The sequence below is a fragment of the Poeciliopsis prolifica genome, unplaced genomic scaffold, assembly GCF_027474105.1.
Source record: "Poeciliopsis prolifica strain line A6 unplaced genomic scaffold, Auburn_PproV2 SCAFFOLD092, whole genome shotgun sequence".
Lineage (NCBI taxonomy): Eukaryota > Metazoa > Chordata > Actinopteri > Cyprinodontiformes > Poeciliidae > Poeciliopsis > Poeciliopsis prolifica.
The window spans coordinates 949859-974654 of NW_026562467.1; the positions used below are offsets into that span (position 1 = coordinate 949859).

Genomic DNA, 24796 nt, shown 5'->3' on the forward strand with positions numbered 1-24796 from the left:
TGCAAACTGAAAACTTACATAAAACAGATTTTTCAGGAACGAGCTGCTGGTTAAAAGTCTGATTCTTTGTCACTTTGTTGATGATCAGAATCAGGTTTAGAGATTCTGCTGCTGAAGTGGATTGAAAAGCGGCTGATTCATCAGAGACGATTCATTCTGCCCTCCATTATTCAGAATGAATGGATTCTTCAGACAAGTGTGTCCAAAGTGAGGAGCGGGGGCCATTTGTGGCCCCTACTGTTATTTTGTGGGGTCATGTGGATAGAAATTTGCCTCATGAGGTTGTTGATGCAGATAGAAACCTGTTTCACAAAATGTTAGTGTTCATCTTGTAATAATCAATCTTTTTGCTTTATGTTCACAGTAAATGTTGCATTTATCCATCAACTTCTGCAATTATTTACTATAAAAACTTTTTCAAAAATAAAACGTTACCTAAATTAATTTTTTATTGCCAAGAAAAAAACAAAATCTTTCCTAGTTGTCTTCAGTCCAGCTATAAAAGTTGTGTTTCATGTCCTCTGCTGAGTTTGGACCGTCTTGGTTCTGGTTCTGCCCCGGTTCTGGAGCTGTAAGGCTAACAGTCTTGGAGGTTAAAGGTCATGTTTTTCTTCCAGGATGTTCGGTGCGGTTCCTCCCGGGGGCGGGCAGGTTCGGGATGCGGTGCACTGTTGTCATGTTCCTCCAATATTGCACTCGTCCCGCGGCCTCCCCGGCCCAGGGGTCGCGACCCCACGCTCGCCTCCAGGACAGGTGACACGACGTCCGGCGGCTTCAGGAGAAACGGCAAAAGATCGGCTGATGGTTTGTGAACAACTTCAGAAAATCAAACTTTTCCTGCGAGAGTTTTGAATTTTTTTAGTTTTCACTAAAAAAGTCTTTTTGATTCGTTAAACCTTAGAATTCCAGTTCTCCTCACCACCACACCGTCGGTTTAAATGCGTGGAACCGTTTCTTCTGCAATGGCTCTCTGCCCAGGGCGGCTGCAGTTTAATGCTTCTGTTTTATGCTGGGTATCAAGAAAGTGCTGAGTTTAAATCCTTTGTGATGAACAGAGCTAAATTAAAGGGCTACTTCTCAGTTTCTCAAAGAATCTGGAGTTAATTTGATCAACTCCTGTTGAGAATCTAGAAATTTAAACAAATTTAGTCCATTTGAAATTTCTTAGACCTTTATGTGACTTTAAAATCTTTTTAATGTTTTTTGCACCTGGAATGAATTATTCAACACAGTGGTGAGCACACTTCCACTAATAGCGCAGCTAACGTCTCATTTAGCGCAGATTGACATTTAGCACAGTTAGCTTCATCTAAATATCTTTTCTGGATAAATTCTAACACGCTCATTACTTGGCTGCTTTGTTATAATGCTTTAGCATTAGTTTGCGATTAGCATTAGCTTCCATTAAATACCATGGCAGTGCAGAGCTTTAGAGTTAGCGCAACTCATTTTTAGTTGTCACTGCCCACCACTGGTTAAATCAGTTGTTTTTACATTTCTCTGGAATATTGCTGAAGTTTATAAATAATTAGTATTGAGAAGCTTTTGTCTCAGAACTTTGGTTCTGGTCTGGTTCTGTTTGAGAGTCGCATCTGAGAATAAATCCTAAAAAGCGAAGGGGCCGTTGGGTTGGTCGTTTATTAAAAACATAAACATGGAGGACTCTTTGATTCCAGCTGATTAGCTTCATCCTGCTGTTCTTCTTCTGTGGTTTCAGAGTGTGAAACTGGTATTGATGACTAGATGTGACATATTCAAACTTGTTTCCACCATGTTGCCTCCTCCTGGGCCTGAGTTCAGTCTGCCTCCAGATTTGTTGTTTCCACTGCAGGAACTGCTTTGACCCGCTCCATGTTGTATGGAGTGACTACACGCATGTTTTACAGTGTAAGCGATGCAGGAAATGATCTCTTCCAGTTTTATTGTCAAGAGTCACAACGTTTTAATTCTGCAAACACAGAAACTGAACTAAGAAATCAGGCGCATCAGCAGGGAAGATGAGCTGCCAGAGAGGAAATTTATGAAGAAAAACAGTCTCTACCGAGTTCTAGAGCCATCAAAACAAAGTCTCTCCTTTTCTTGTTTTGATGATACAACTTTTTAAAGGGGCAGCGTTACGTGAAATCGTCGTTTTTGATTTTTCCACCATCATAAACAAACCTGCAGTGTTGCCTTGATTCGTTCATGTATCCTCTAATCTCCCTGACAACCATTCGGGGGTGCTTAAACACTTGGTGGGACATAGTCCCGCCTTTGAGACGCAGGTCCTCCCCCACTCAGCTCCTTCAGACTAGCCAGCAGCAATTAGCAAACACCTGATGCCACTGCTGAGCTCGTTATTACTCTGGTAAAAACTTTAGAAGGTTAATAGAGGAGTCATGTTGTGATGACTTCCTGGATGCAGAGCTTCAGAAAGAGCAGGAGCTTCTTAAAGAGACAGACTCAATTTCAGTTACTTGATTCTGCTATAAAATTTTGCTTTGTGCCTGGAATGAAAAAAATGTCATCTTTAAAACAAGAAACTTTCTTTGCTTCACACAGTTTTATTTAGATAAAATGAGCTTTCTTCGTTTTCTGTTTTAAGGAGACAAGTTTTATTTCTTGTCATAAGAAATTTTAGTTATAATGTCTTTTTTATATTAAATCTTCTCAGTGATGAGCTGAAAACTCCAGTCACGTTTTTTATAGCTAACGACTCATTAGTGACACCTACAGGGCGTTCAGGAAATAGTTATTGTTAGGTTTCAATACGTCTCTGGCGACGTTTTGACTTATTTACCTGCGTATGAAAGCCGGTCGCAGAGAGGAGTCTGGAAAACGCTTTGATTCATGAGCTCAGACGCTGGAGACGCGTCGTCCACACGGTCATGTTTTATTTGGAGACGGTTAACAAAATGATGGTTGGATTTTCAGTGACAGAAGCAGAAACAAACTGGACCTCACAGACCTTTGAGTCTTTTTCTGTCATCAGGACAGAAGCAAACATGGTGGAACATCTCCTCTCCTGATGGTAGCAGATCGGGTTATTTCACGGAAACAGCCAAATCAAAGGGCGAAAACGTTGAAGCTTTACAGCAGAGCCGAGTTCAGACCATGGAGTGAAAAGGTGGAAACACTGGAGACTGGTTTCTGTTTCTCCAGCTGCCGGTCCGGCGCTCGGCTCCCACAGAGCCGCCGTGTCTGCAGTCCGTCTGCCGCTCAGACATGGATGTGCATGAGAAACTGCTGACGATGCACTGCGAAGTCCTCAGGCACCGTGTCTGGAACAGCAGAAGAAGAGTTTGAAAGGAAAGTCTGCGAGCGGCTCAGAGCGTCGCAGGCGGAGCCGTTTTTACCGTTGCATCTGTAGCGCAGGTTGGACCAGATGATGTTTTCCTGCGAGAAGCAGAAAACGCCGAGTCGGCCTCCTCTCATCGTCGTGTCGATGACGACGCCGGAGTCCGCCACCATGTCCGTCCCTTCGAAGAACCGCACCCTGAAAGCAAAACCAAACCGGATAATCAATCGATCGATCAATTAACCCAACATTCATCCAGTTCAACGAAACAATCAATTAACTAGTCAGTCAACCAACAGATCGATCAATCAATCAGCCAACTATCATCCTTCCTCACTGACTAACGAGCTAACTTCCTCTGTCCTAGTTAACTTCCTTCCTTCCTCGTTTCCTATCTAACTTCCTTCTTTTCTTGCTTCTTTCCAAGATCACAAAATTTTTTCTGTCTTCCAGGTTTTTCCACAGATTTTCCCTCCCTGGTCCAGTTCCTCTGACAGAGGAACTGTGGACCAGCGGGTCCAGGACCCGCTTTCCTGGTCCTGGACTTTCTGGTCCTGGACATGCTGGTTCAGAATCTGCTGGTCCTGGACCCGCTGGTCCTGGACCCGCTGGTCCTGGACCCGCTGGTCCTGGACTTTCTGGTCCTGGACCTGCAGGTTCTGGACCTGCTGGTCTCTACACCAGCGTTGAGGGAAGTTCGGTTCTTCCCTCCTAAACTGGTCCAGCGTTTCGCTCCGTCTCTGCATCTCATCTGCATATGAACGGCGGCCGAAGCGGATTCCTGGCAGGGCGCTGGTCGCCATGGAGACGGGTACAATGGGGGCCCAAAGGGGCCAAAGGGGGTTCAGAGGGGAAAGAATGCAGCGACAAGAAAGAGACGAATAACGGACGAGTGCAGGAGACATCAGCAGGCTGAGAGGCCGACTGAGTAGTACTGTAGAGCACAGTACTACAGTACTACAGTACTACAGTACTACAGTACTATAGTACCACAGTACTACACACAGTACTACACACAGTACTACAGTACTACAGTACTACAGTACCACAGTACTACAGTACTACAGTACTACAGTACTACAGTACTACAGTACTACAGTACTACAGTACTACGGTACTACAGTACTACAGTACTACAGTACTACGGTACTACAGTACTATAGTACTATAGTACCACAGTACTACACACAGTACTACACACAGTACTACAGTACTACGGTACTACAGTACTATAGTACTATAGTACTATAGTACGACAGTACTATAGTACTATAGTACGACAGTACTACACACAGTACTACACACAGTACTACAGTATGACAGTACTACAGTACCACAGTACTATAGTACCACAGTACTATAGTACCACAGTACTACACACAGTACTACACACAGTACTACAGTACTATAGTACTATAGTACCACAGTACTACAGTACTACGGTACTACAGTACTATAGTACTATAGTACCACAGTACTACACACAGTACTACACACAGTACTACAGTACCACAGTACTACAGTACTACGGTACTACAGTACTATAGTACTATAGTACTATAGTACTATAGTACCACAGTACTACACACAGTACTACACACAGTACTACAGTATGACAGTACTACAGTACCACAGTACTATAGTACCACAGTACTATAGTACCACAGTACTACACACAGTACTACACACAGTACTACAGTACTATAGTACTATAGTACCACAGTACTATAGTACCACAGTACTACACACAGTACTACACACAGTACTACAGTACCACAGTACTACAGTACTACAGTACCACAGTACTACACACAGTACTACACACAGTACTACACACAGTACTACACACAGTACTACATCGAGTCGTTTTATGAGAAAGGTTTGGATAGATCTTTCTAGATCTATGTGACTAGATCAGTTTGTTTTTTCTTCTATTCAAAGTCCTGCTGCTGATAATATTTTGATGCTGATGTCATATTTGGCTTCGTCACATGATTTTACTGTCATGTTATTACAACTTTATTCTGTCTGAACGCTACAGGGTCCTAGTGCCACCTTGTTTTATTTCTCAGAATTTGACTTGATTGCCAGATGATTTTGTTCCTTCTTTATTCTCGTAGTATTTTGACTCTACTCTCATATCATTATGACTAATTGTAATATGACTGTATGGTTTATTTTACGGTTTGTTCTTGTGTTATTTTGACTTTATTCTTGTAATATTGACTTTATGTTTGTACGTCTTTATTCTGTTGGTTTTGACATTTTTTCTTTAATAAATGAAAAAAACACAAAACCTGCTCTTTATATTTCTCTCAAGTTAAAAAGCAGAAACAAACACTTTTCACAGAACTCATTGTTTCAAATTTCTGCCCTGTTGGGGGATTTAATGGAACTACTTTGTCATAAAGAGACAGGATTGATGTTTAGGAATCGGCGTTGAGATGTGGAAACCGTCTGACCTGATGTATCCGACCTGCGGCCGGTGGCTCAGCTGCCAGCGGTACGACGTTTTGTCCCTCCAGCCGGCGTTTCGGGGATCCTTCCAGAGCAGCTTCACCTCGCCGTGCGTGTCTCCGGTGTGCCACAGGGCGTTCCTCAGGTACTCCCCGGGCCCGGTCTGAGACTTCACCGCCTGCAGGACCCAGGACTTCAGCTTCAGATATTTTTTTTTTATTTTTCTCAATCTCAAAATGTTTTTTTCTAAAATAATTTTGAAAAATTTATTTCAAAATTATTCTTTTAATCTTAATTATTTGTCCATTTTTTAACTCTTACTTTATTTCAATTTCAAACATGTTTTTTCTTTCAGTTTCAAATATTTTTCTTTTTTTTTTTTGTTTCGATTTATTTCAGTCTCAATTTTTTTTCATTTCAAATAGTTTTCTCCAGTTTCAACATTTTTGTAGTTACAGTTATTTTTCAGTTTCAAAGTTTATTTCAGTTTTGTTTCAAGGTGAAACCTGGAAGAGGGGCGGGGCTTAGCGGGCTGAGTTCAGGACCAATCAGGGATAATTGGTTATAATGTGCTGGTATGTGTTGATGAACATTAATCATTTAACTTGTAGCATCAGATTGTTATCATAGTGACAAAAATCTGAACGCTTAAATAATATTTATTCTGAATGATGTAAAGATTTATCTCTGGTTAGTGCTGTTTTCAGTTTGCGGCCGCGGGCCGGAACCCCGGGCCGGAGCCGCCTGCGGTAAAAGCCGAACCTTGAGCTGCAGGGCGGGCTGGGCCGTGGCCCGGAAGGGGACGGACTGCCAGTACGCCTGCTCCGTCTGTTTCCACATCACCACGTAGAAGCTGGACGAGTCCTGGTACCCGAAGATGAAGCCAGCGTAGTCGTCGTCCGTCACCGTGTTGACGTGGAACGTTCCCTCGAAGTCCACGCCGTTAAACGCCGTGTAGCCTGCAGAAACATGGAGGTTTGACGGATCAGAACCATATCCGTCAGAATCTGTGGTTTTCAGTCGGATCAAAGGGAAACGTACCAACAACCCGGATCGCTGTTCATCGTCTGAACGATCTCCATGCCCTGAGGACAACAGAACGGCAAATTAATCCATCCAAAGTGTTTTTACTCTGCTTCATTTCATTCAAACGGTTTAATTCAGTTCAGAGGAAAACGCTCCAGAAAACAGGCCCAATAAGCAATACATCAATCTATTGATAAACTGATATGAGATCAATAATGTCCATTTGTCGTCTTTCTCTTTTCTTTTTCTACCAAAAACCAGTCAGAAATCTAGGAATCTAGGAAGGAAGTAAGCTAGTCAGCTAGGAGACAAGGAATCAAGTTAGGGTCAAAGATCATCTCCACACCGTTTGAAGTCCATCGTTCTGCAGAGGAAATCATTCGGCCCAAAGTCATTTTGACACTGAAAGGTGAAGCTAGCTGTTAGTATGAAGCTAATGGGCCTGTTAGCATGAAGCTAACGGTCCTGTTAGCAGGAAGCTAATGGGCCTGTTATCATGAAGCTAACGGGCCTCAAGTAGCAGGTTAAATGTGCGTTAGTACTGCATTAAATAAGGTTATGTAAGTAACAAAATTCTTAATAACTTCCTCAATTTTGCAAAACAAAGTATTTCTGTATCTTGAAATGGTTTGATTAGCTAATGCTCAAAAGTGGAGATGGAAACACGTTTGCCAGATAAACATCTTCCTCTCCGGACTGATCAGCTGCTTCCAAATCATTAGAATTGCTTTCTGTGAAAGAAAGATTAATGAAAGATCGCTAACGCCGGCACACATGATGGAGAAGTAGAGTTTTTCCTGAGATCTGGATCATGCTAGTTTACATCCTTAACTTCCTGTTTATTGCAGCTATCTGTAGCGTCAACGTGTGTTAGATGTTGACCTAACAGTTTGGTGTTTCCAGGAAATGGAAACACCTAATTCACATTTTGTTTTGTAACGTTTTAAAAGTTTGCTCAAAATTTGCATGACAATGGGATGGAAGCAGCTAGCATAGCAGCGAGTTGCAGTCAGCCACCTGATTCAGAACCACCCAGTTGGGGTCGATCTGGGCCTCGCCTTCAGGGTCCAGGATCACCGTCTGATAGGCTCGGAAGTCCGTCAGCGTGACCTCGGCGCTCTCTGGACACACATCGATCAGATCCATCACGGCGTCGTTGTCAAAGTCGTTCTCGCAGACGTCTCCGACTCCATTAGCTGAAGACAGAAACAAGAGAGACGGGTCCAGACTGGAGATAAAGGTTCGGTCCAATCAGGATTCTGGTTCTGCTTGGCACCATCAGAGTCTTTCTGGTTCGGGTTGACGATCAGTCTGCAGTTGTCGTAATCGTCGATGACGCCGTCGTTGTCGTCGTCGTGGTCGCAGTCGTCTCCGAGGCCGTCGTTGTCGGAGTCCAGCTGGGAGCTGTTGGGGATGTCAGGACAGTTGTCTCTGGAGTCCTGGTGACCGTCTCCATCCCTGCAGCAGCAGAAGAAGAACAGCAAGACGAGTATTTCAGCATGGCTGTCACGGTTTGAGCAACCGAAACTGATTGGACGACAGCTTTGTCAGACGTACGAGTCCAGGTTGGTGTCACAGACGTCTCCCACCAGGTCATTGTCCACATCCGTCTGCAAAACAAGACAAAGTAAAAACCCGACCAATCAGAGCTGGTGAAATGAGCCAGGTTGCTGTTGGAGGACACAGAACCTGCATGGGGTTGCTGAGTTCAGGGCAACTGTCGCAGGCGTCTCCGACTCCGTCTCTGTCTCTGTCCGTCTGCATCGGGTTGGGAACCTTTGGGCAGTTATCCAGAACGTTGGGAATACCTGAACACACAAACAGGCTGATCCAACAACCAATAGGTGTTTCATATCTGGACTCAACATTTCAGGCGCATCATGAAGAGAAGATGGTTGCCAACATGAAGAAGATATCTGGAGACAGTTTGTTGATTGCTAGAGATTAATTGTGTCTCTGTGTTTGTGCAGAATGAGTGAATGTGAGCAACTTACATCAACCTAGAGCAGCAAAGAACAGATGAACTTGACTTCGGAAGGACGCAACAGACCCGACTCACAAACACTTAGAAAAAATGTCTAAAAACCAGTTTTTAGTTTTGATTAAAAAAATAAAAAATTAAACAGACTCACTGAAGACACCAGAGCAGGTAGAGGCAGGTCAATAGCAAGGCAAAGGAGTTGCTGCCACGGGTCAAAGGGGCACAGGACGAGATTACCCTAATCCTGTCACACCACCATCCTTGTCCACGCTGGTCAAGCCCAGAACACGATAATCCAAGTGATCAAGTGACCACACCAAGACCACCCAGCAGGAGAGAATCCCCCAAAGCCCAAACACTGCAGGCTAACCACAGCTCCGCATGGGAGCTGTAAATCAGAAAGGCTGGAGGAAGGAGGCGACATCACCATCCCACCTGGTGTTTTCCCTTCTCATAGTCCAGTAAACTCATTTCTGTTGGAACCAAAACATCCACACTTGTTCCATCTTCAGCTGCTGTGGCTCTGAGTCAAACCAACCAAACCCTTTGAGCAGCCTGTTCCCCTCCTGGCCTGTGGGGGCGCTGCACCAAGAACCACTGAAGGATACGACATGAAAACCTCTGAAGACACTGAGAGCAACTTCCTCCTTCACCAAATGAAAAAAACAAAATGGAGGCATCAGATTTTAGCTGCTGGAGGATTTCTCTGTAACCCTGAGCCATTTCTCCTGTTAGCTAGGCCATTTCTCCTGTTAGCTAGGCTAACACATTAGCTTTGGTTGTATTTACCCAGAATGCCCTGGGCTGTAGGGATCGGTCTCTGGTCTGCTTTACGTTAACATAAACATTCAAATCGAACCAGCGTTCACTTCAACAGAACCCAGACCAAGACTTGTCGATGAACGAGAGTTCAGGTTTCTGGTCGATTAGCGTTCACACTTCACCAAGCAAGCTGGACTTTCTAGGCAATACTAACTATAAACTGTTTGGAGGTAAGCCTGTTACAATGCGTACATCTAACGTGATCCAAATGGTCTCATTAGACCCGAGCAGCGAAAGCACCCCGACGGCTGGTTTGTATGAAATCTGTTAGATTCTGATCCAACCAGAAAAACTCAGATTGACCTCCTGATGCTGAATATTGGATCATTTCAGCATTTCAGGCTGCAAATCAGTGAACTGAAATCCTTCCATTTGGAAGAGGCCTGCTGTTCCCTGTGATCACCAGCAGAGGGCAGATTGTCCTCACCATCTCCATCGATGTCCTGGTCGCAGGCGTCTCCCTGTCCGTTGTTGTCCGTGTCCTTCTGGTCGCTGTTGGGGACGGTGGGACAGTTATCACACGAGTCTCCGAACGAGTCGCTGTCCGAGTTCTGCTGGTCTTTGTTGGGGACCAAGCGGCAGTTGTCCTGAACCGCAAACAAGACGTTAGGTTGACCACCATGGTCGGAGCAGCGTCTACACCTGGTTGATGTCTAACCTCAACGTTCTTGATGCCGTCTCCGTCTGCATCCTCGTCACACTGGTCTCCGATGCCGTCGTTGTCCGCGTCCTCCTGGCCCGAGTTTGGCGTAAACACACAGTTGTCCTGATGGACGAGGTAGAAGTGTCACCAATTTGCAATCTGACCTGTTTCCAGCTCTGACCTGTTTCCAGGTGGGACCTGTTTCCAGCTCTGACCTGTTTCCAGGTGGGACCTGTTTCCAGGTGCGACCTGTTTCCAGGTGGGACCTGTTTCCAGGTGCGACCTGTTTCCAGGTGCGACCTGTTTCCAGGTGCGACTTGTTTCCAGGTGTGACCTGTTTCCAGGTGTGACCTGTTTCCAGGTGTGACCTGTTTCCAGGTGTGACCTGTTTCCAGGTGTGACCTGTTTCCAGGTGCGACCTGTTTCCAGGTGTGACCTGTTTCCAGCTCTGACCTGTTTCCAGGTGTGACCTGTTTCCAGGTGTGACCTGTTTCCAGATGCGACCTGTTTCCAGGTGTGACCTGTTTCCAGGTGTGACCTGTTTCCAGGTTTGACCTGTTTCCAGGTGTGACCTGTTTCCAGGTGTGACCTGTTTCCAGGTGCGACTTGTTTCCAGGTGTGACCTGTTTCCAGGTTTGACCTGTTTCCAGGTGTGACCTGTTTCCAGGTGCGACTTGTTTCCAGGTTTGACCTGTTTCCAGGTGTGACCTGTTTCCAGGTGTGACCTGTTTCCAGGTGTGACCTGTTTCCAGGTGTGACCTGACCTGTTTGCAGTGTTTGTCGTTGTCCATGCAGGGCAGAGAGCGGTCGGGATAGCCGTCGATATCTGTGTCCATTCCACAGGTGTGCCCGTTTCCGGCCCCAGCCAACGTTACACTGGAAACACATTCAGGAAGCAGAACACATGAAAGGCTTCCAATTAGAATTATTAATTAAGACTAATTAATCATTTAAAAATAATTGATTAATCATTAACTAGGATAAAAGGCAATTTGCTGAAAGAACAAGACATTTGGAGCAGAAATTACATCAAAGCTGTATAAAAATATAAACATTTTGAATTTTAGATAGCAAAAACGCCTTTGTCTGTAATCCTGATCGGCCAAGAAGTGAAAGTTTTAGCTTCACCGGCTTCAGATTCTCTAATATCAGATTCCTCGCTACAAACGCCCAGCAAAATCCTGATGCATGCTGGGATTTATGGAGGCTAAAATTAAACATTAATTTGATATTTGAGCTAACAATAATCGTTAGCTCCAACTAACGATTATTGTAGTAATTAATTATTCTGATAATCAATTATTCTGATAATTAATTGTTTGATTAATCAGTTAATAACTGGACGCAAAATGTTCTTCATTTCTTTCCTTCCTTCTGTACGTCTGCTGCTCTGCTGAGTTTTGCCCCTCACCCTGCAGGAAACCTCTCCGTTCCTCTCCATGGCACAGTGGGCGTTGGTGTCACAGGGGTTAAAGGTCAACGCAGCGCATGACTTCCTGGGGGAGCAGCCAGATGTTTGGTTGCCATAGAAACCGGGTTTACAGCCTCCGCACTTGTAGGAACCCTGAAAGAGACGGACAGCTCAATGTCCAGCAGGGGGCGCCGTCTCATTTCTGGACCTGAGGATTTTTCCTCCAGAACGAACAAACAGAACCCTCTAAAGGTGAAAGATCTGCAGCAGAACCGTTGATGGGATCACTTTCGTCTCACTCACCACAGTGTTGATGCAGACCGAGTTCGATGCACAGGCGTCAGGGAGATCCACACACTCATCGATGTCCACACATTCCTGAAACACACACACAGGTCCGGCCGGGATTTTAAAGCTCAACTGACAGGAACATCTTGTGAAATTTCCCTGGAAAAGGTCTGAGATCCATCTGGTAAAAACTGGATATTCTGCAAACAAAAGGAGGAAATTGAATCTCTTCTTGTAAGTGGAGGAGCAGCAGTGGTTGACGTCAGAACTAAAACCTCCGCAGAACGCAGCAGATCGCTGCTCGTTTCCCGGCAGGTTAACGACTTCCTACCAGCGGTGAGATGATGTCGCCCCGACTGAACGCGGTTTTTCCACAGCTGGGAGCTTTCTGTGCTGCTTCAGAGGCTCTAATGGTTTCCAGCTGCACCCAGCAATGCACTCACACTCCAACTGGGATACCGGCAGCTGACTGCTGCTGCCGACCCGCTCACTCCAACATTTATTTACACCAGCAGTCAGACTGGATTTGCTAAAGACGCCTCTACAAACAGAATCATCGACTTTGGATCGGAGTTTGCAGTGACGTCATGATGACGGACTTTCCGTTTCTCACCAAAGCCGTTAATTATGGAGCTTTTTTAGTTCACAGATTTAACTTCAGAAAGACTCGTTTTCCTGCTGAGGGGAAGAACTGTCTCCCAATCAAATTGGACGAGTTGTCATTGTGTGTTTATGTGGGACGAAGGAGCCAAATGTGGCTGGTGACATGGGAGAAAAAAGCTATAAATGGATGAGCAACGTGAGACTTCATCTATTAAACTGACTGAAGATGAATGCATCAACTAAACTGAGAACAAAGCTGTTCTCTTCTTCCTACTTCAAAACACAAAGTAGCGATAAACTAATTATTTTGTCCCTGGTTTTGTTTGCCGATTTGTTCTCTCCTACTGGTTGCCCCTTTTCTTGTTTTTAAACACAAAATGTTTGAAATAAACAAATCAAATAAAAAAAAACTTAAATCAAAAGTAAAAACTGGTCTCCAGACGTTTTGCTCAGTGTCTGTGAATTCAACATCAGTTCTGTCATTTTTGGTTAACTTAAAAATGAACAATTCTTTCAGAAAAGTAATGGTTAGCAACGCACTAATGTGAAAAACTGGGCCGATGTTGATATTTAATATTAATACTGCTGTTACGACAGAATTTCATCGTATTTTTTATTAGATTAATCGTAAAAATAATCAATAGAACACTTGATTACTAAACTAACAGCCCCTGTGAGACCTGTTTGTGTGTCTTAGCGTAGTCCAGTCCTGTTCCGGCCAGCGGCGCCCCCCACAGGCCTGGAGGACACGGCTTGCAGCTGAAGCCTCCCTCGGTGTTGACGCAGGCGTCAGGAGAAAAAACACGGCTGCAGCTCGCACTGCGGACCACAAACAGGAAGCACTCAGCGTCTCACGCGCTCCGCCGGGCGTCTCCTGGCGTCCTGTCCTCACCTCATCAACATCCCTGCAGTGCGTCCCGTTGCCGGTGGTTCCGGGTGGACACTGTCCACAGGTGTACCCGGGGAACTGCAGGCTGTCCATGCAGGGCACTCCTCTGTAGCAGGGGTTGGGGGAGCAGCGAGACCGCGGTTCATGGAAACCTGCAGGCAGATGGAGGGACAGGTGGGGCGGCTTCAATCGGGTCCTCAGGTCATTCAGAGACGTCCACAGAGCTGCTGACTCACCACAAACCTGGCACTCCAGGATGGTGTTCCTGATCAGAGACATCTCCTTCACCTGAGGACAGACACGCCGTTGGCTCCAGAGACCATGATGCTGTCTCACCTGTCTCTGTCTCACCCGTCTCTCTGTCTCACCTGTCTCACCCGTCTCTCTGTCTCACCCGTCTCTCTGTCTCACACGTCTCTGTCTCACCCGTCTCTCTGTCTCACCTGTCTCACACGTCTCTGTCTCACCTGTCTGTCTCACCCGTCTCTCTGTCTCACCCGTCTCTCTGTCTCACCCGTCTCTCTGTCTCACCTGTCTCTCTGTCTCACCTGTCTGTCTGTCTCTCTGTCTCACCCGTCTATCTGTCTCACACGTCTCTGTCTCACCCGTCTCTCTGTCTCACCTGTCTCACACGTCTCTGTCTCACCTGTCTCTCTGTCTCACCTGTCTGTCTCACCTGTCTCTCTGTCTCACCCGTCTCTCTGTCTCACCTGTCTCTCTGTCTCACCCGTCTCTCTGTCTCACCCGTCTCTCTGTCTCACCTGTCTGTCTGTCTCTCTGTCTCACCCGTCTCTCTGTCTCACACGTCTCTGTCTCACCCGTCTCTCTGTCTCACCTGTCTGTCTCACCTGTCTCTCTGTCTCACCCGTCTCTCTGTCTCACACGTCTCTGTCTCACCTGTCTCTCTGTCTCACCTGTCTGTCTCACCTGTCTCTCTGTCTCACCCGTCTCTCTGTCTCACCTGTCTCTCTGTCTCACCCGTCTCTCTGTCTCACCCGTCTCTCTGTCTCACCTGTCTGTCTGTCTCTCTGTCTCACCCGTCTCTCTGTCTCACACGTCTCTGTCTCACCCGTCTCTCTGTCTCACCTGTCTGTCTCACCTGTCTCACACGTCTCTGTCTCACCCGTCTCTCTGTCTCACACGTCTCTGTCTCACCCGTCTCTCTGTCTCACCTGTCTCTCTGTCTCACCTGCTCCCTGATGTCCTGCCGCAGCTCTCCCAGGATCTGATTGAAAATGATGAGCTGACCAATCAGAGCCTTGGTGTGTTCACCTGACAGATGATGTCACAAACATGATGTCCAATCAGAAATAGAGTAAAGATCACGACTGATCAGAACCGGTTAAGTGATCAGAACCTCACCCAGGATGGACTGGACCTCTCCATTCACTGAAGAAACAAAAGAACTCATCACCGATCCGGATCAGAACCACAGAGCAGCTGACCTTCAGGTTCGGATCCAGGTGAGCTCACCTGAGTTGAAGGCCGACGAGTCTCCTTGGAACGGGCAGTCGGTCAGCGCTCCAGCTTTAGCAACGCTGCCCCCTAGAGCCAGGCGGAGGACTCCACTGCGCCCTGACAGAGAGAGGCCCGATGAGACAGACGCAGAGACGCGCCGGTCCTGCTGGACAGATCAGCCAATAAAGAGGAAAATTCTCTCCAGAATTCCTGAAAGTTTTCCTGACCGACAGGAAACGTCTGATCTTGAGTCAGGATGAACCGAGGTGAAGGAGGAGTTCTGGTCCAAACCTTCACAGTAACCAAACTGAGGTTCCTCAGTAGATCGAGAGTTCAGAGGAGACCTGAGGTCAGCTGAGGTACTTTATGGAGACGCGTCGCCGAGCCCTGCGGTTTCAGTCCCACTGGTAGGAAACCCCAAGGAAGATCCTCTGCAGCCTCTTCCCCACTAGAGCAACCGGTTCCTCCATTAGCGGATCCTTTAAGGTTCAGGGCTGGTACACGGCCAGGTACAAGCCACGCAAAGATGGCTACTGACCCTTTGCAACTGCGAGAAGGCACCAAGACGGATGCTTGAAGTGACCAACAGGACTACTGGACTCCAATCGTTCTTCCTCCTGACCTGGTTTGTGGATTTGATCAAATTGCTGACTTTGCCTGATTTCACACCAGGCGATTTCTACCTCCATGTCTGACTCGTACCATCTCCATAAAGCAATAGTTGATTGCATGTTACTATTTTCAGTTACTTATGAACATCAATCTTCTTACCTTATAAAAAAATTTTTTGGTGCAAATACACCGAGGTGCTGATGACAGACGGCTGCTGTCCATCACCAACTTCTGTCCTCTGCAGAAGGTTGGCTGCACGTTTAGTCTGCACATTTAGTCTGCACGTTTAGTCTGTATTTGTAGTCTGTATGTGTAGTCTGCACGTTTAGTCTGCACGTTTAGTCTGTATGTGTAGTCTGCACGTTTAGTCTGTATGTGTAGTCTGCACGTTTAGTCTGTATGTGTAGTCTGCACGTTTAGTCTGTATGTGTAGTCTGCACGTTTAGTCTGTATGTGTAGTCTGTATGTGTAGTCTGCACGTTTAGTCTGCACGTTTAGTCTGCACGTTTAGTCTGCACGTTTAGTCTGTATGTGTAGTCTGTATGTTTAGTCTGCATGTTTAGTCTGCACGTTTAGTCTGTATGTGTAGTCTGCACATTTAGTCTGTATGCTTAGTCTGCACGTGTAGTCTGCATGTTTAGTCTGTATGTTTAGTCTGCACGTTTAGTCTGCATGTTTAGTTTGCACGTTTAGTCTGTATGTGTAGTCTGTATGTGTAGTCTGCACGTTTAGTCTGCATGTTTAGTCTGTATGTGTAGTCTGCATGTTTAGTCTGTATGTGTAGTCTGCACGTTTAGTCTGCACGTTTAGTCTGTATGTTTAGTCTGTATGTTTAGTCTTCACGTTTAGTCTGCAAGTTTAGTTTGCACGTTTAGTCTGTATGTTTAGTCTTCACGTTTAGTCTGCAAGTTTAGTTTGCACGTTTAGTCTGTATGTGTAGTCTGTATGTGTAGTCTGCACGTTTAGTCTGCATGTTTAGTCTGTATGTGTAGTCTGCACGTTTAGTCTGCACGTTTAGTCTGTATGTGTAGTCTGCACGTTTAGTCTGCATGTTTTGTCTGTATGTGTAGTCTGTATGTGTAGTCTGCACGTTTAGTCTGCATGTTTAGTCTGTATGTGTAGTCTGCACGTTTAGTCTGTATGTGTAGTCTGCATGTTTAGTCTGTATGTGTAGTCTGCAACTTTAGTCTGTATGTGTAGTCTGCACGTTTAGTCTGTATGTGTAGTCTGCACGTTTAGTCTGCAACTTTAGTCTGCACGTTTAGTCTGTATGTGTAGTCTGTATGTGTAGTCTGCACATTTAGTCTGTATGCTTAGTCTGTATGTTAGTCTGCACGTTTAGTCTGTATGTTTAGTCTGCACGTTTAGTCTGCATGTTTAGTTTGCACGTTTAGTCTGTATGTTTAGTCTGCACGTTTAGTATGCACATTTAGTGTGCATGTTTAGTCTGCATGTTTAGTCTGTATGTTTAGTCTGCATGTTTAGTCTGTATGTTTAGTCTGCACGTTTAGTCTGCATGTTTAGTCTGTATGTTTAGTCTGAACGTTTAGTCTGCACGTTTAGTCTGTATGTTTAGTCTGTATGTTTAGTCTGTACGTTTAGTCTGCACGTTTAGTCTGCATGTTTAGTCTGCATGTTTAGTCTGCACGTTTAGTCTGTATGTGTAGTCTGTATGTTTAGTCTGCATGTTTAGTCTGTATGTTTAGTCTGCACATTTTAGTCTGCATGTTTATTTAGTCTGTATGTGTTAGTCTGTATGTTTAGTCTGTTCTGTATGTAGTGCATTTAGTCTGCATCTGTATGTTTAGTCTGAGTTTAGTCTGCACGTTTAGTCTGTATGTTTAGTCTGCACGTTTAGTCTGCATGTTTAGTCTGCATGTTTAGTCTGCACGTTTAGTCTGTATGTTTAGTCTGCACGTTTAGTCTGCATGTTTAGTCTGCATGTTTAGTCTGCATGTTCAGTTGCACGTTTAGTCTGTATGTTAGTCTGTATGTTTAGTCTGCATGTTTAGTCTGCACGTTTAGTCTGCATTAGTCTGTATGTTTAGTCTGCACGTTTAGTCTGCATGTTTAGTTGCACGTTTAGTCTGCACGTTTAGTCTGTATGTTTAGTCTGCATGTTTAGTCTGTATGTTTAGTCTGCACGTTTAGTCTGTGTTTAGTCTGTATGTTTAGTCTGAACGTTTAGTCTGCACGTTTAGTCTGTATGTTTAGTCTGTATGTTTAGTCTGAACGTTTCTGCATGTTTAGTCTGCATGTTTAGTCTGCATGTTTAGTCTGCACGTTTAGTCTGTATGTGTAGTCTGTATGTTTAGTCTGCATGTTTAGTCTGTATGTTTAGTCTGCACATTTAGTCTGCATGTTTAGTCTGTATGTTTAGTCTGAACGTTTAGTCTGCACGTTTAGTCTGTATGTTTAGTCTGCACGTTTAGTCTACATGTTTAGTTTGCACATTTAGTCTGTATGTGTAGTCTGTATGTTTAGTCTGCATGTTTAGTTTGCACATTTAGTCTGTATGTGTAGTCTGTATGTTTAGTCTGCATGTTTAGTCTGCACGTTTAGTCTGTATGTGTCTGCACGTTTAGTCTGCATGTTTAGTCTGTATGTTTAGTCTGCACGTTTAGTCTGCACGTTTAGTCTGCATGTTTAGTCTGCATGTTTAGTCTGCACGTTTAGTCTGTATGTTTAGTCTGCACGTTTAGTCTGCATGTTTAGTCTGTATGTTTAGTCTGCACGTTTAGTCTGCACGTTTAGTCTGCATGTTTAGTCTGCATGTTTAGTCTGTATGTGTAGTCTGTATGTTTAGTCTGCATTTTAGTCTGCACGTTTAGTCTGCACGTTTAGTCTGCATGTTTAGTCTGTATGTTTAGTCTGCACGTTTAGTCTGCACGTTTAGTCTGCATGTTTAGTCTGCACGTTTAGTCTGCACGTTTAGTCTGCATGTTTAGTTTGCACGTTTAGTCTGCACGTTTAGTCTGCACGTTTAGTCTGCACGTTTAGTCTGCACGTTTAGTCTGCACGTTTTAGTCTGCACGTTTAGTCTGCATGTTTAGTTTGCACGTTTAGTCTGCATGTTTAGTCTGCACGTTTAGTCTGCACGTTTAGTCTGCATGTTTAGTCTGCACGTTTAGTCTGCACGTTTAGTCTGCATGTTTAGTCTGCATCTGTGTGCAGCCAAGATCAGCTAAATAAGATATTAGGGGATTGATTGCGTGTTTCTGGAACAGTTTTACTGAAGTTAACGCGTACGCAGGTTGTTTTGTTGTCTAGCTTATGAAGTGATTTGATTTTCAGCAAACTGCTCTGTCATGGTCCAGCGAACAAATAGACTGAATGGTTTCAGAGAAAATGGCCCCTCAAGGTTGCTCACACAAAATGACATCATGGGTGTGTCAACCACAGCTCCCGCTCGCAGATGGTCCGGCCACGTTCCACAGGAAGACACTGCCAGTGGACAGAGGCCCAACTTGGAACAGACCCAGACATTGACCGTCTGGACCCGAGAGTGAGAAGATGGAGACCTGGCCCAACGGGACCAACTCAGGAGCCCAGTCCTCCAGACACTCTGTCCTGTAATCTCTGTGTGCCTCTCTGCTCCAACGCGCCCGGATCCCCTCGCTAGCCGTCATCCAGCTCTGGTGACCAGAGATTCACTTGATCCAGTGCAGAGGAGGGACACATCTAAAAGCTGAAGGACTGGAGACGCCTGGACTAAACTGTCTTTCCCTTCTGGCCTGCAAACACCATGAGATCCTCCAGGAGAAATCAGAAGTGACATTTGAGTAGAGGAATGTTAAATCTCCTCCACAGCTTTGTCCTTCAAACTAAAATCATGTAAAGTCAAGTAAAACAATCAGTTATTCAGATTTCATTAGTTCATTCATTCCATAGTCTTCACTGTTCTGATCCCTCTAACCTGAAGTCGGGCGTACGATTTCTGTCCATGTCGGATCTCCACCATGTCCGCCTCTCTGGGCAGAGGAACCAATGGGGGAACGCCCTGACTGGAATCGACCAAGCGGCAGTCGGCATACAGCTCCACCTGCATGTTGCTGCGCTGGAGGCCGCCCAGTCTCAGGATGATGGAGTGAGTCCGTCCGTCGGCCAGGACGGAGTTCTGCAGGTTCACGGTGTGGACCTTCCCATCGGCTTTGAAGTACCGGACCAGAACTGAGGAGGAGGACAAGGAGGAAAAGTTTAGGTTGAAAATGATCTTTTTCTTTTATCTGCGGTTCATGTGGGAGAGAAGTGGGACAGGAGAACAGAATTCATGGAAATGTTGAGGATAAACAGTGAGCCTGGGTAGTATGCTAGCTGCTACAGCGCTAGCACCTCCTGCCAAAACAGGAACTTTTAGAAAAGACAAGATGAGGAGGAGAGTCGGTTGGAAAACGATAACCTGACAGGTGTTTACGGCTAACATCGAGAGCTAAACAATCCCTCTACTTTCTCAATCGGTTTGTTACAAAACTTAAAGATGCTTTAAATATTCATTCATTAACTTTCAATTTCCTTATAATTTACATTAGCTCCGGCTAATGCTGTTAGCTCAAGACAGTTGTGTCAAATCTGGCAAATGTTTTTAGCTCCTGCTAGTAGAGTTAGCTAGAGCTAGTTAATAGTGCTTGCTCCAGCTCATGGCATTAGCCTCTACCAATAGTTTACCTTCTGCTTATGTCATTAGCTCTGGCTAATGTCATTAGCTCTGGCTAATGTCATTAGCTCTGGCTAACGTCATTAGCTCTGGCTAACGTCATTAGCTCTGGCTAACGTCATTAGCTCTGGCTAACGTCATTAGCTCTGGCTAATGTCATTAGCAGTAGACTATAAGCCAGTCTTGCTCATAACAGCCCATGAAACCGTTTTTATTTGCCTCAAAGTGTCGTTGCGTGACAAGCGGCTCTTCTGGTACCGAGTCGTTGAACTTCCACCAACCTTTGTGGATCTTCCCCATGATGGCGACTTCCAGATACTTCCTGTTGTCCTGCTTGCTGTAGAGCCCAAACAAAAACCCCGCCCATCTTGACAGGCAGTCGGATCGTCGCCACCACGTAGACGTCACTGAGCGCGCTCAGACCGCCGGACAGCTTCTCCACCGCCGCCACGTTCTGCTTGGAGTCCTGGAGGCTCAGGACGTCGATGACTGCAGGGGGAGGAGACGCAGAGATGAAAATACATTCTACATGATGATGTCACTGCTTCTGCTGCACTTCAACTTCACATCTGCAGCTGGCAGACTGTGGAAAATCCTTGTCAGTGATCAGGGAGAGCCGTTCTGAAACCCAGCCGAACATCTGGATCTGAACCCACAGCTGCTGGTTTGACAGACTTCCCAGACCGCCCAGTTTCTGTAACATAATCCCAGTTTGACAGACTGAGATTTGGTTCTCCGAGTTTCTGAGGCCAGTTCTGAAATCCTGGACCTGATTATCAGACTTCTGCTGCCTGACAGTTTTCATATCTGTGGAAACAGAAAACCGCTGAGTCAGCGAAATTCCGGAGCCTTCAGTCACTTTAAATAAAGTTTAGGTGTTGCTCTGAGCTGTAGCTTTTCACAATAAACACCTGATCCTCTTTAAAGGAGTTCAGACATAAATAAGATTGAAAAGATGAAAAATGTCTGAATTATTCGCAGCCTGGACAGAGACCAAAATGTCTCAGGTTTTGTGCCGATTAAAGAATTATGGGTTTCTAATGTTACAATCAAGACTCAATAATTTGATTTATTTTGCATCTTTAGGAAACAAAAGGGAGATTAATCTTTCAAAGTCATATTTTCACCATGTTATTCATTCATTTATAAATGTCATCGTTTCAAACTAAATATATTGTTAGCTGGACATTAAGCTACAAATTAAAAGAAAACAAAACTTTTACTTTGATGGTCCACTTCCTGATATTGGCAAGTGAATTTGAATATTCCCCAATATCAGAATATCGATTTTTGGGCTAAATATTATCTAATATTTAGATAACAAATATTATGAATATTTATTACATAGATAATAAAAGCAAATTTTAACTTTAGGCTAAATATTTTGCTTTCTAACTAAACATTTAGCTTTCTCAAGCTAGCTAAATATTAAGCTTGAAGGTAAGTATTTAGCTTACAACAAAATATTTAACTTGTTAATTAAATATTTAATTAGTTTTAGAGCTAACTAGCTTAAAGCTAAATGTCTAGCTTGCTATTAGTTAGCTAGCAAGCTAAATACTATGCTGAATATTTAGTTTTTTATTTACAAATGAATGAATGACACTGGAAATATGGGTTTGAAAAATGAACCTGTTTTTTCTCCTATGCCTGGATAAATAATCCAAATTATTTGTATCCAACATGGCTGACTGACTGACGACTGCTGGAAAGCTTTTCCCTCTGATGGAAACTCCTTCTGATTGTTCAGGGCTTCTGGGAAATAAATGCTGGAAGTGAACCGATCCCTGAGTGGGTTCCTTTCTCTTCCTGTCCAATAAAACCGCCCGTGGAAAAATGTTTGGATCAAAACGTCCCAACAATCCAAGACGGTGATGATCTGCTGGTTTCCTGGACGCTGGGCTGGAGCGGGTCGGTGTAAGTCAGGATGTGGGCCTGAAGGTCACACCAAGGTCAGAGGAAGAACCGTTCAGGAAACTTCGGCAAATGAACAGAAACAGAAACATTTCACCAGCGGAAAGAAAAAGTCCAAAACATCCCAAAATGTCTCCAGAACGTCTGCAGCTGCTGGTTCAGACATGACATTAGGAAGGAGCTGCAGAAATTACATGTTTGGAAAAGTCAGAAGTTTTCCAAAAAATTATCAAAGGACTGGTGTTTGCCCAGAAATCTGGGCCTGATGGCCCAGATTTCATTAAACCATCAGTTCCTCGTGTTTTCAGAAATACCTCACCAGATTTTTTATATATGAAACTGAAAAAATTATTCTAAAAAGTTTTTAAACTACAGGGGAAAAAAAACTAAACTGAACAACTATTTTGAAATTTAAAAACATTTTTAAATTATTTGAAACTGAAATAAAAGATTGGGAAGTGAATAAAATGATTTTTTTTTAAACAAACTTTGTGGCACCAAGGAAATGATGAAGGAAATGTTCTTTGGAGGAATCCAACATCAGCGTAGCTATAGACTAATCAGCTTTCTCAGAGCATTAAACACAATGTTTATTTTCCAGAAAATGTTTCTTTTCTCCTTGCTTCTCTCTCGCTCATTTCGCACAAATACGAACAAAACGACGAAGTACAAGTTGAGTGTCGCTTCACACACTGCCGACACTCTGCAGCAGTCACTGCAGCAACTCTCAGGAAACCTCTGACTGAAGACTGTTAGCATGTCGCTAACAGCTCAAACTCCAGGCAGATCTTCCCCAGCAACATTTCCTGGATGACGTCATCAGCTGCTCTGCTAATCCACCTTGTTTTGATGCTCTATGGAGCTAAATTGGGGCCATGAAGTTTGTTCAAAAGAAAAACAGTTTAAAACTGAAAAAATAAAGATTTAAAATGTATTTTTTTCACACTGCAAAAATAAAACTAAAAAGTTCTGAATCTGAAAAAAGGATGTGAAACTGGAAAGAACATGTTCAAAACTCCTCTTCAGATTCAGGTTTTTTTTCAATCCCAGATTATTTTTTTAAATTTCAGAATAATTTTTGAGTTTCAGATGTTTTTTTCAGTTTAATTCTGTATTCCCTTTGAACAAACATCATGGCCCTGATTTAGCTCCTTATGCTCTTTAAATCTCATGGTGCATTCGAGTTTAAGCTAGCTCTGACTCAGTCAAGGCAAACCTTCCAGCTGCTGTTTAAGTGCTTTAGTTTAATTTTCCATGATTGCATCACATGAGCTCATTTCCATGCTGTAAAAAATTAATGCGTCTTTTCCTCACTGAGATGCTCAAAGTTTAGATTTGTTTCAGCCCAGATTTCATTAAACCATCAGTTCCTCGTGTTTTCAGAAATACCTCACCAGATTTTTTATATATGAAACTGAAAAAATTATTCTAAAAAGTTTTTAAACTACAGGGGAAAAAAAACTAAACTGAACAACTATTTTGAAATTTAAAAACATTTTTAAATTATTTGAAACTGAAATAAAAGATTGGGAAGTGAATAAATGATTTTTTTAAACAAACTTTGTGGCACCAATTTAGCTCCACAGCCAAACCCATCAGAGACGATCATTACTGAGTCAATATGTTAATTAACACTAATTAATTAACCGGACCAAAACCTCAGAGAAATGAACCTTGAAGCCCGTCCGGCTCGGTTCTGTTACCTTGGACGTCGGTTCCGTCCGGGACCCCGGCCGACAGCTGAGCGAACAGAACCGCCAGCAGAACCGGGAAACTCCAACCCATTACTGGACCGGTTCCGTTTGAGAGGCTCCAGCAGCAGAGCAGAAAGATGATGGAAAACAATAAACCGAGCTGTGGGTTCGGAACTGAGGACGAACCGAACCCTGAGGACGAACCGAACCCTGAGGCAGCAGCGGGGGGGTTCGGGTGAAGTTTCGGTCCGGGGGAAGGAGCGGCGGTTCGGGGGAACAGGTTGGGTCCAAACCGAGAGAAGAAGAGCAACAAGCAGACCGAACCGAGCCGAGCCGAGCCGAAGCACCGGAGGAGAAACTGACGGTTCAGCCTCACGAGCTCACAGCTGGAAACTGCAGCTGGCGCGCGCGCACCGCGCAGGCGCGCGCCCGCAGAGAGAGACGTTCACGAGCGAGAGACCGGATTCAGCTCCGAACCGGACCGTACGGGTCCATCTCACCTCGTTTCTGATCCAAACGGAACCCGAAACTAAAAGGAAAAAAAGTTTAGGAATCAAATTAAACAGCAGAAACGGATTTATTATGGATTTATTATCACCGTAACGCAGATTAAAGATTCGATTAATCAGCTTGATTTCAATCTGTTATCAATTAATCGCAACTGAATCCCAAATAATGAACAATTTAAGCAACATTTTGATTTTTAAAACCCATTTTCCTGCCAAATTATTAAATAAATTGACACAAACAACAATATTCATCTTTTTAATTTTCAACCATCAGATTGGAGCAAAGTTCAGCTTTTCAGTGTTTCAGGAACTGCTGACATTAGCATTAGCGTTAGCATGCTAATGTCAACGTTAGCAGCACTAGCATGCTAAAATGTTAGCAGTTAACATTGAGATGTCCATTGTTGTTTATTCACAGCGAAGAAAGGACAGAAAAATGTAATATTTATAAAATTGGTAAATTTTCACATCAGCGCATCGCGACTGGACATTTTAGAAAAACTAAAAATCACAGGACATGCAGGTCATCTGTTCCAGCTTTGAGATTGATCTTTGGGG

At 44.3% G+C, this 24796-nt stretch overlaps 1 pseudogene; it reads right to left on the minus strand.

The window, feature by feature from the left end:
- Nucleotides 1–2851: 2851 nt before the first annotated feature.
- LOC129353555 (thrombospondin-3a-like) lies at nt 2852–24128 on the minus strand (annotated as a pseudogene).
- Nucleotides 24129–24796: the final 668 nt, after the last annotated feature.